The following is a 12772-nucleotide window of genomic DNA, read 5'->3' on the forward strand; positions in this document are numbered from 1 at the left end:
GACGTTTTTCTCCAGAAAGTAGTTTTAATAATAATAAATATGCATAATCACGCATATTTTGATTGCCAATGAGAAGGCAAAGAATATTATGTCATCAAGGTGAGTGAAGATGATGGGAGATGAAAAAGGGAACTCTATGTCAGCCGATTTTAATGGACCACATTTGTTTTTGGAGTTAAGTTCCCAGTGCAAGAAGTTACCAGGGAAATATATGACTAGAGTTGGAAATGAGTTCTTCGTATACCACTTCACATCATGGCCTTTCCTGCTAATTTATCCTGCTTTTTTCAAATACTAATCAAAGCCATTAGAGATAGACAACTGCTAGCTCCATCCTTATCCAAAGCAGGTTTTCATAATACCTGATTACAAATATACGCTGTACTTGCTATAATCCTGGGATTGCTGCATTCCCAGAAATAGGGGAAAGAAGCTTACAACGTCCACCCAATTTACTAAGAATGAGTCTACTTTTGGAGGGTTAGAATGATGTGGATTGGACCAAAAGATATGATTCATAAATGTCATAAAAGCCATGTAAATCTGAAAGATGGCACTTTCACAGGTGCCCTAAATAGTCCCTGCTCAGCAAACCTAGTTGATAATGAGTATCTTTTGTCAACAGAGGAGGCCTCCTGGAACTAATTCGTGAACATAGTTCACAGTGACTCAGGTGCTTTCAACTGCAGGATGTGAAAGATTTTTCACTATAGATTGAACTTTTAGAAATAACATTTGCCAATGTTGTTTTTATAAGATGATTGATTATTTTAGTTAGCAAGTATTTAATGAACGCCTACACTAGATGGATCAGTAACACAAACATGAAAACAGACTTAGCTTTGGGGATAAGGCCCACCCAGATTCAAATGGCTTCTAGGGAGCAAAATTGATAATTTGTTTTAAAGTTAATCCAACACAAAAATATCTTTCTGAACAAAATTTCTGTAAATAAGAAAAAATATAAACCCAGAATTATAGAAATGGAAACACAATTATAGGTTCTACAAAAATAGTTTTTTTTATAAAGATAATAGAAGAAAATTAAAAAAAAAAACCATACTGGTATATTGGAATGGTATTGCTAATTTTTCTCATTTTATATTCTCAGATAGGAAGGGACTTTTTTGAAGTAACAGAGTAAACAACTGGGTGAAATTCCAACTTTTAAAGTCCAAGTCTAGGGTGTTGCTCCTTTCTCTCCTAATCTTCACTATTTTCCTATTGCCTTTCTGAGCTACCTGTAACAGTTTGGAGTTTTTTGTACTGAGGCACTGAAGAGGCCAGGAGAAAGTATACAGAAGTCATCATTTGGTTACATGTGAGCAACCAGACTTCTTATTCCCTCAATTGAAAATGCAGGCTGCTTCTTGGTTGGGTGACATAGCAAGTGAGAAATTCTATATGACTAAATGTTCTGGTCACCTCTATAGGAGGTTATATTTCCACATGTACTTTTCCACAGAAGCCACCGTATAGCTGTAGTATGATTCTTCCCTTCACCCCAGGTGGCTGTGTCTCTCCCACACATTGTAGGAACAGGACAGTCCCTCTGATGTGCTGGTACCTGGCCACCATGCAGATCATGTGGGGAGAGAGGCAGGCTGCTTCAGGGAATCCTGCCATAGAGGCTGAGTGGGAGAGAACGGGAGCTCAGATGTGAAGAACTAGGACAAGGGAGCAAGGTAGAGCAGTGCAAGTGTTTTCAGAGTCAAAGTAGGAAACTGTGAGAAGCTCATCTTAGAAGCCCTCTTCTCTGAGCTATCCCAGTAATGTGATTTTATTATACTATTGGACCCTAAGATAAAATTCTTCTACCAAAAAGAGGAAGATTGACTATTTTCCCCATCATTAATTTTGGTAAGTGTTTTTGAGTCTTATTCATATAATAAAAACTAGATGGAAAAACAGCTGACAAATGTGTGTGTGTGTGTGTGTGTGTGTGTGTGGGTGGGTGTGCATGTGTGTGTGTGGGTGTGCATGTATGATATATATCACACATCTGATATATATGTGATATATATTATATGTATGTATCATACATATCATCATATATGCTTGTTGGTTCTGCTCAGCTTTCTGTTCCCACATGAGTATAGAATTTATGTTGAGTTCTGCAAAAGACAAATCTCCCCACTCAAAGCTTTTGCTCATTCTGGGATTCAACAGTATCGTAAACTACCAATGTGAGGCAAGTTTGGACAAACAGACAAATGAAGAGTGCTGATAGAGACAGACCCTTGGGAGACTTTGCTATTGATGATTCCTGGATTGAAAGTCCCATCAAGGAGCTCTTGCAGTGGCTGGCTTCAAACACCTCTGGTAGCTCCCACAATGACTTGCACATCTCTACTCTGACCCTGGGCTCAGGACTGAGGCCTGAAAATACTTGCATTTTATTTTCTGTAAGAACAGAGATAATCAATCCTGTTTTCATTCACATGTTTCTTCCTATTTTATCCCTTGCCAGGACCCCCTGAGGCAGATCTCAGGTAATTCTGGCAGTTGCAGGCTACCTCAGAATATGGCTGTTTTTTGTTTGCTGTCTGGGTCTGGTCCAGGCCAGCTTTATGGGGGACCTTTTATGTTCTCATCCTGGGCTATCACGGACTTCACAAAGAAGGAATATCTGGTGTTCTAACAAAGTTATTCAGGAACAGAAAGAACAGCATTGGTATTCACTTGCCAGATATATATTTATTAAAATAGGGCTAAGAGTTGGAAATAGAAAGAAATAGATAATCCCTGCTGGGGAAAGGCCCACATTGTTGTGGGAAAGCAGACGTGGAAACAGGCAATCACAAAGTGGTGTGCTGCTAGTAGACAGGTATGCATGCAGTATAATAGCAGCATAGAGAACAAAATTATCTCCCGTGTGAGAAGGAGTCATAAAATAGGTGAGAACTGAGTTTAGCTATAAGGAATAATCTAGGGTTCACCAATGTAGGAAAGGGTAAAAAAATAAACAGACAAAAGACACAGCATATGTAATACTGCAGAATATGTATTATGCTTAATCTCATGTGGGATAAGGTGTAGTTTATATTTGCCTCTGAAACCATTGCAATTTTCCCTTCACCTGTTGGATTTGTTGTTTGTTTTGAGAAATAAACAGATAAATAAGGAGAAAAGAATTAAGGGCAGAGTTGGTTAGAGAGATAAATAAGAATAAAAGTAAATATACTAGACCCTTGCTTACATTATTACCACACAAGAAGAAAGATGAGAAAAATCTCCTTCAAAGTCACTGATTCATTTGTGCAAACTCCTAGTAACACCTAGCAACTTCCTATTATTGAAATTGTGAAACTGAGCCTGGAATGGGACATTCTATCTCCACCTTAGTCATTGATCCCATTGAGTCAGAACAGTGCTTCATGGAACCCAGGAGACTGCCTAGTGCAGGATTCATTCTTTCTGTTTCCTCCAAAGTGCCAGCAAAGCACCTTCAAGTGGAGTCAGCTGATCTGAGCAGCATTTGAGCTCGCAGTGCTCCCATGAGTTACAAGTACCTGAATTATAGGCAAGATGTACACACAGAGATAGACACCACTGACTCCATGAGGCCCCCAAAGGAAGAAGACTTCTTGGTCCATGAAGTATGGTAATACACCTGGATCCTTCAGCAACGGTCTACAAAAGAACTTTCCCTGAAGAATAGGCTCCTGAATGCAACATTATTTATGGAAAGTGAAGCAGTACAATGAAGGACTTGGCCTCTTCCTTTATCCTGGGCTCTGAGTAACTCCCTTGGGAAGTCCATGTCCATTCATGGTGGTCAGAGGTTATGTCCAAGTGTTGTTTGAGGGGAGCAGCAAAGAGCTAACTGCAGGTGTGGGCATGCCCCCTCCTCCATTCTAGACCTTCTGGAGAAGGCTGTGCTTCCTGAGAAAGGCCTAATGAAAAGGATCAAGCTCACACAGAGGCCCTGCTGTGCAGGAAGATTGCTTCCAAGAAGCGATTCATTTTTAGTTTAACAACTGTGCATTTGGTCCCCACACAATTTATCTTCATGCAAAATCACATACCTGTGTGCCAGATGTGCACAGCTGTATATGAGCAACTGCTGATCTATCTGTATCACATGCCAAGTGCCTGTTTCTTTAAATTAGGGTGGGTTGGGATTTGGGCCGTGTGAAAATTTCATTTTGAAACCAGAAACCAAGCAAGCCCTGACTATACAGGGGGCAGTGGGTTGGGGGTTGTGTTGAGCATAGCATCATGATGAACCAAAGTGGAGTTAGTCTTTTCCAGGACCCCCCAGAAACTCCCCCTTTCACGACCCCTAAAATTCAGCTGCATTCTAGGTCTGGAGAGGCTAAGCTATCTGGAGACTTAGCTCTGCCAAAGAGTGCGGCCCTTGTAAATGCCTGTGGTGAAACTGCAAAACCTCTGCCCAGGCCTCAGGAGCTCTTGAAGCAAAATAGAATTTGACATTTTTAGATGGCGTTTCAGTTTTTACCGTCTGGATTCAGAAGAAGCAATACCACAATACACAAAATGAAGGCTACTACCCCAACAGCAGGGCATTGCAATCCACCCAAGAGCAGGAAACTGAAGTGATGAGGGGACCGTTCCTCTGGAAACACTCATCTTTGCGTGCACTAAGGGATCCACAGCAGAACTTGTGGACATTTTGCCTCTGGCCTTGCCATTTGTCCTTTCGTGGCCAAAGAAAGTCAATAGGAAAAGGAGACTTATCCATCATTTTGTCAGTTTACGACTTATTTTTGAGTATCCACTAATGCTAGGTGTCCAGGTAGATATCAACAGGAGGTTCAGGAGAATAGTGCTTGACCCAGAATAAATATTCAATATATGCTAATTGCTGATAAGATGATTGCAGAGGTACTTTTTTTTTTTTTTCCAATTTTTGAGGACCTAACAGATGCCAGGTACTATGCATAAAGTCCCCTCTTACAGGCAATATGACTCCTATTCTGCCAGTAGGAAAACTGGGGCTCAGAGAGGTTAAAAAACTTACTAAAAAAGTCACATGTCTCCTACAGTATGGTGGAGTTAGACTTAAGATTCGGCTGTGTTTAACTTCAAATTCTGTCTTTGTTCCATCATGCTGCTGTTGTTTCTTCTCTAGCTGTTCTCAGATCCTCAAGGGGAGGCTTCTCTCTCCGGGAGTGTATTGCCTTTGCTCCTTCTGGCCCAGGAATCTGCCCCTTTAATAGGTACCTGGATGAAAGACCCCAGAGCAACCTCCCCACAGTTACACTTCCCAGTTCCTTTCTAGTTCTCACATGGGCAGGCACTGATAAATCAGCTTACAGTACACAGGCTCAGTTTGAATTTCAACAAAATTTTCTAAAAACAGTAACCAGATGCAATTCAAATCACATTGTGTCCACATAAGGAATCCATTCCAAGAGAAGTCAGAGGATGCGTCTCAGTCAGATGAGTGGCTTCTAATCTTCCCTGGGCTTGTTTTAGAACTCCAAGAAAAAATAATATCCAGATTAATGTAAGAGTTCAGTCTTTAAATTTGGTGTCAGGAAAATTGCATATATAATTCAGTCTTATAAGGCTGACCTCAAGATCAAAGATTACTCAGGGGTAGTAGCTCCTTCTAGACACCTGCAAGACTCAAAACAATTTCCTCTTTTCAGTTTAAAGAACTATTTTAGACTTTGTTTTCTCACCAGCTACTTTGAAGAAATAGGCCACCATCCTGGGAGTAAAACAGAGTTCTTCAGGAATTACATCATCTATTTTTCAACAAATATTAATTTAATTTTGTTTAGTTTAACAAGAGTGCATGATCACAGATTTGATAACCAAATGGATGCCTTGACATAAACTTCGGGCCTAGTTTAGCTCTCTTCCAGGGAGAAAAACAAAGTCTCTCAAAGGTAATTGGTATATCAGTCTTCCAAAATGGAAAAAAAATAAAAAAGAAAGGGTAGGCTTTCAATTTTCTTAAACATAAAACTCAAAATCCACATATAATAATAAACAAATGGTTTAAGGCATTTTATGTCATAAATGTGCTGCCATTATTTAGTTATGAATTTTTAGGTTCAGGAATTATGCTAAAACCCAAGGGTCATTATGGAATGTCTGTATATTTGATTTCCAAAGCTCCAGATAGGTTTTAATGTGTTCAATATTATACCACTGTACTCCCCAAACAATTTCTGTATCCTCAGAGACATGTCCTAATAGCAGGCCTCTGTGTCTTCTGCTTAGTGAAAAGTGTGAATAATAGCTCCAAAAAGAATATATATGTAATATATAGGTTTTTTTTTTTTTTTACTTTAACATATGTTCCCACATAGCCAAATAATTCAACTCAATACAGTTAACAACTTAGAAAAGGATTCACTGAATTTTCCAGGTCTCTTCATGACCAGAGTTGCTTTGTAAGGAGACCTAAATGTGAAATAATCAACATGTTAAAGTAATCTAGATGTTTATGATTTGATAACTCTTTGGTGCATTGTTTAACAACATGTTTTCAATTTACTTTCCTTCAAATAGCTCCAAATAACCCTGTGATTTTGGATGATTGATTATGGGAATGCTGCTTTTACTGTACATCCAAGGTAATTTTAAAATTACATCTTCTTTTCATTGTTAAGGGGTAAAATCATTTGCAGGTCTTGACATGATTTATCAGAGATAGAGGGACAAAGGGTCAGTCCTGGTCTCACTCTATTAAGACACTATTATATGATCCCAGAAGGAAAGCATGCAGCTCTGTGGAAACTGGGTTCTAGTTCCAACATGTCAATAATCGGTTCTGTGGCCCTAGAAAAGTCGTCAACTTCCCAGGTATCGCTTTCCTTCCATATGAAAACCAACAAAACAATTATAATCAAAACTTCTTCCCTAGAGAATCTGATTCATTATAAGTGGAGATGGGCCCAGAAATCTGTATTTTCTGCTTAAGAACCTGATGTTTATAATCAGACCAGTTTGGAAAATACTAGATTAAATAGCTTCTAAGTCCAAGTCTGAAATCATGCAATGCTAGAACCAAGATTTCCTGTTCTACTGACATTTTTTCTTTCGATATACTTTTCGATTTTTAAAAATTATTTATCTTAGTGACAATCTTACTTCACAGTGACTGATGCCTGTTTCTCTCAGACACTGTGCTCACACTTGTATGTAAATAAGCTGTTTAATCCTACTAAAAACTTCACATTGGCAGTATATTAATTATAATTATTAATCATAGATGCTGTAACAGACAAACTACCTAATCTCAGGGGCTTAACAAAGTAAAGATGTATTTCCTGTACGTGTAAAATCCTCCTTCACCTTGTAACTATGCCGTCCGAAATACATGTTCTTTATGGGAAGAGAAAGATGGGGAGACTCTGAATGACACCTATCTTAACACTTCTGTTCACAGTTCCTTGGTTAAAATATCACATGACCTGATCTAATTGAAAGTCAGGGAAATGTAAAGGAGCATATACACATCTGGTGAGCAAAATCATCCACAGCAGAGAAGCTAGATTTCACAGTTTAAGAAACTGCAGCTCAGGAAGGCCAATTAAGAGTAGGGTGGGACCACACTTGATGAAGAATGTCACCCTGGCATTTCATGCAAAGAAAGAAGGCAGAGTTTCCAAGAAGAGAATGTATGTTTCTACTTAGAAAGAAGATGTTTTTTCCCAAATATATAACTAGAGAAGTGATACTGTGAAAGTTGCCCTTGCTACGGTGTCTTTGCATGCTAAAATCAAAAGACATCTTTGTCCTTCAAGCAGGCAGATATTCCTAAAGGGGGTCATGGGGTCTAACGAGATTGACTTTGCTGTGATCTACAGTGAAAGTGACCCACTCATGACAATGAAATAGGGATCTGCAGTTGTCAAAAAAAATCCTTTTCACCTTAGCTTTTTCAAAAGGTTCTCAGTACAGATCATTTCTTCACAACTGAACCTGTGAAATAACAGCTTTGCCCATTCAGAGCGTACCTGTCATAAACAGAGACTGTTTTCTTTCTGTCAATTTTTTGATGCTGAGAAACCTCTCAATAATTCAACAATGAATTTTAAGGGTGTGGATGGAGCCCAAAATCTGTAGCAACAGAATTCGGGATGATAGGTCTTGTGTTGGAGGAGCCTCTAGTCTGCAGCAAAACAAAACAAAATCACAACAAAGACACGGGGTGGTGCCATCCTCAGTGTACATTTGAACTAATAAGGCCTGGAGAAGGGAACAGGTACTTCTGCTGGCTTGAGGAGTCAGGACGGGCAGGGGAGAGAGAGAGAGAGAGAGAGGACAATGATTGATATAGGTCTGCATGGATGACGTGTCATCAGTCAGATATACGGAGTGAGGTGGGAGTTGTGATGCATTCCAGGGGAAGGGAGAACTTGAACAGGAATGTTTAGGTGGCAGAGAGTTTTAGCATTTGGGAGAATGCAGTGGGAAGGTGATGGCTAGAAATATGGCTGGAGCTAAATATTAAAAAATCTAAATATCATCCAAAGGGGTTTGCTGTTTACCCTCTGTGCATTGGAGGTATCTGAGGTTTTTTTGTTTTTGCTTTGTTTCGTTTTGTTTTGAGATGGAGTTTTGCTTTTGTTGCCCAGGCTGAAGTACAATGGTGCCATCTCAGTTCACTGCAACTTCCATCTCCCAGGTTGAAGCAATTCTCCTGCCTCAGCCTCCCAAGTAGCTGGGATTACAGATGTGCACCACCATGCCCAGCTAATTTTTGTATTTTTAGTAGAGATAGTGTTTCACCACGTTGGTCAGGCTGGTCTCGAACTCTTGACAAGTGATCCACCCACCTCAGCCTCCCAAAATGCTGGGATTACAGGTGTGAGTCAGCACTCCCGGCATCTGAGGTTTTTAACAAGGGGTTAAAATATGTGCCGTGGAAAGATCGTTTTGGTGTCCTGGAGAGATAGAATGTTGCACTTGCACAGCATCTTTAGATGAATCTAAACAATAGTGTAGCGCTGACAGAGAGTTAACTACACCCCAATATCTACCTTATTCTACTTACATATAATAATACATATTTAAGCCAGACATTCATCAGAAAGAAGATGAATTCCTCAGGTTTCCTTACAGTTGGTATGGCCATGAAACTAAGTTCCAGCCAATGAGACTTCAGCCTAAAGGCTGTGGCTGTTCCTGGATGTTTTTCTTGAAAGACCTCTGACACACATGGAGACATCTCTTGTCTTCTTGCTGCTACTTAGAATGAAAATGAGAGGCCTACCCATTTGGGCCATTTTTTTGACAAGGCCAAGTTGAATGGAAAAGGTCAATTGATTTCTTGTTCATTTGAATTGCTTTCCCACTTTTGTTAAAAGTCAGTTGGGCATATATGTGGGAGTCTATTTTGGGGTGCTCTATTCTGTTCCTTTGATCTATGTGTCTATCTCTCTGCCAAGAACACATTGTGTTAAACACTGTGATTATATAGTCAGTATCAGGTAGAGTAATTCCTCTCAATTTAGTATTTTATCACAAAACTTATGATCCATTTGAAGAAAAACACTTTACTTCATAACCTAAAATACACATACATGTGTATGCACATATACATGAAACATGTTTCATGAAAAACTTACATTGATTATTTGTGATATATGCTTTTTTCTAACCTATTTTATTATATTCTATTTTTTATTGAATATGAGTTTATTGTAATTATTAACTTTTGTGTTTATTTTTAAAAATTTATTTATTTTACTTTAGGTGCATACTATATCTGGCATTTCTCCCCATATTATCCCTTCCTACCCTCCCCTCCCTCCCCACCCCTGCTGTCTCTCCCCTACCCACCCCCAACTGCCCCCAGTGTGTGATGCTCCTCTCCCTGAGTTCATGTGTTCTCGTTGTTCAACACCCACCTATGAGTGAGAACATGCAGTGTTTGGCTTTCTGTTCTTGCGTCAGTTTGCTGAGAATGATGGTTTCCAGATTCATCCAAGTCCCAACAAAGGATACTAACTCATCATTTTTTATGGCTGCATAGTATTCCATGGTGTATATGTACCACATTTTGTTTGTTCAGTCTATCATTGAAGGGCATTTGGGTTGGTTGCAAGTCTTTGTTATTGTACACAGGGCTGCAATGAACATACGAGTGCATGTGTCTTTATAGTAGAATGATTTATAGTTCTTTGGGTATATACCCAGTAATGGGATTGCTGGGTCAAATGGAATTTCTTTTTCTAGATCCTTGAGAAATTGCCACACTGTCTTCCACAATGGTTGAAATAATTTACACTCCCACCAACTGTGTAAGAGTGTGTTCCTATTTTTCCACATCCTCTCCGGCATTCTATTTTTTTCATTAAAAATACTGGTCATTACAACACCATTGGATAAAATGATTTCATAATTATCCAATGGATCTCTCGATCCACAGTTTAAGAAATACACCACTAGAGGCCAGGCGTGGTGGCCCATGCCTGTCATCCTAGCACTTCGGAAGGCTGAGGTGGGCGAATCACAAGGTCAAGAGATGGAGGCCATCCTGGCCAGCGTGGTGAAACCCCATCTCTCCTAAAAATACAAAAATTAGCTGGGTGTGGGGGCATGTGCCTGTAGTCCCAGCTACTTGTGAGGCTGAGGGAGGAGAATCTCTTGAACCCGGGAAGCAGAGGTTGCAGTGAGCCAAGATTGTGCCACTGCACTCCAGCCAGGGTGAGAGAGTGAGACTCTGTCTTCAAAAAAAAAAAAAGAAAAGAAAAGAAAGAAAGAAACTCCACTAGAAGGAGAGGATAGTACATATTTACCATAAATCCACCATATCTCCTGCAGATGGAACTACAGTAGAACCCTCATTGGAGGTGGAAGAAACAGTGATCTTCCACTGCACATCAGGTTTCTTTCTGCCTGGCAGGAGGGCTTGTAGGGAACATGACACCCATTTTTGAGGATGTTCTCACCAGGAAAAAAATCTCCAGTCTCTAAATATGGGATTGGTTTTCTCTGAAAAATTAAAAAAAAAAAAACTTAAGAAATTTAAAAACTTCTTTTTCATGCTAATCAGCAGACCAATTTTTCTTTACATATTGTCTTTCATCCTTATACTGCTCTAAGAGTTATGTTATAATTTCAATTTTCCATATGATGAAAATATAGACTCATAGAAGTTTAGGGACAGCTTTAAGAAGACTGAGAAATTTTGCTCAGATTTGCATTTCTGATAGGCAGCACAGGTCAGACTCAAATATGTGCCATGACCCTGAATCTCATGAATGAAACTAAATGAGAACTTCCATGTGGTCAAAGGTCAGGAGACTGTAAAGAAGGGAGATAGACTCTTTCAGAGGGTTTGCAAGATTGTTCTGAAGATGGCGTTATAACTGCCTATGTGGACCATGAAGCTTCTTTTGGGTCTCCGAGAAAGCCCTCATGGAGTGGAGCCACCGCACAAGCCCAGGACAGCTACAGCTGTTCTTCTACATGAGCAGAAAGAAAACTTTTATCAGGTTTAAGCCGCTGTTGTTTTGGGTTTATGTTATTCACAGTTAAATCTAATCCTAACTGATACAACCGCTATCCTGCAAAAACGGTGGCAAAAAAAAATATATATATATATCACATATCCATCACATAAATCCACTTTTATAAGGAAATGCAGTCAAATTATTACCGCCAATAAAAAGGTGTTTTGCAACATGACCCAGGAATTTTGAAGTGCTATTTGTTCCCTGTTTCTCCTCGTCTCACAGTTCTCCCGGCCTCAGTGGATGAGTATATGACAGCACACTTTCCCTGGTGTCACGAGATGAAGGTCCGGGGAACAAAAAACCTCAAAGAACAACGCCCGGGCCAGCAGTACACTTTCTCCAACTTTACAGTCACATGCAAGGTGAAAAGCACTCTTGTTTTCTCTTTTCCTAAGTTTTCTAAAAGAAGAAAGAGAAGGGACAATGAAAGATAAGTGGAATTGAAGAAAAATGAAATATAAACAAACTACACTCTTCACCAAACAGAAAAGTTCAATTAAGCAAAGACAGAGAGAAGAGACACGTAGGATGCTAATTTGAACCATAGCCCCATGTCTAATGCTTTTAGCCAAGGAAAAAAGAGAAAAGCAAAAAGAAATCTGAGTCAGAGGGAAGATGTCATGGTGAGTTTCAATTCGATGAATTCCTTATTAATTCTAAAGAACACGAGGCAACATGGATTTAATTATGCAAGTCAACCCACCCACATTCCTCCACTGCCTTTCACACACATGAGCTTCTGAGGATGATGAAAGGTGGGTGGGGATAAAGGGAAAAGGAGGCAGAGCACAGGATGCCTAGGGCCACTGAGAAGACAGCTCTATCCCAGAAAGCTGAGGCTGTGGTTTTACCCTTTCTAAACATGAGTGCCGCTTTGCCCAGCTCCAGTCGCTGCAATAGCTCCTGACCATGGCCCAGCTAATTCATTCACCTTGGCTTCCAGGAGACTTCCATGCTGTTCTATTTACTGGGAGGGGAGTTTCTTAAACCTCTGAGAAATGGAGAGAAGGAGGATAGATAGGAGCTTAAGAAAAATCTCTCAGCTGCTTTTGATTTCCTATGGAAACACAATGCAATCTCACCAACATTTCCACAAAGAGCAAGTCTCCATTAAAACTCCAAAGAGTTTAAATGTATTAGAAATTTGAAACACTTTTCAGATTTTCCTCAAGTTTCCTTGGGACTTTTAACCTATACTATCTTCAATACCCCAATCTCTGCACCAGCAAAATCGTTAAAAATGTCCCATAACCATGACCCCATTGTTTCTTCCTGCTTTTTCTTTTCACTTTCAGACAATACCCCTAAGGGTCCTAGTTGAGAGA

General features: G+C 39.7%; 1 long non-coding RNA gene across 1 annotated transcript in view; it reads left to right on the plus strand.

Annotated features, from left to right (window-relative positions):
• The window catches only part of LOC116561992, a 60195-nt gene that overhangs the window by 15313 nt on the left and 32110 nt on the right, over positions 1-12772 (plus strand). Inside the window, exon 2 of the long non-coding RNA XR_004273700.1 lies at positions 6490-6554. This is a non-coding gene — a long non-coding RNA (uncharacterized LOC116561992). The remainder of the gene's footprint in view (positions 1-6489; positions 6555-12772) is intronic.

This window comes from Sapajus apella, unplaced genomic scaffold (assembly GCF_009761245.1).
Source record: "Sapajus apella isolate SASKATOON/1434 unplaced genomic scaffold, GSC_monkey_1.0 scaffold31, whole genome shotgun sequence".
Lineage (NCBI taxonomy): Eukaryota > Metazoa > Chordata > Mammalia > Primates > Cebidae > Sapajus > Sapajus apella.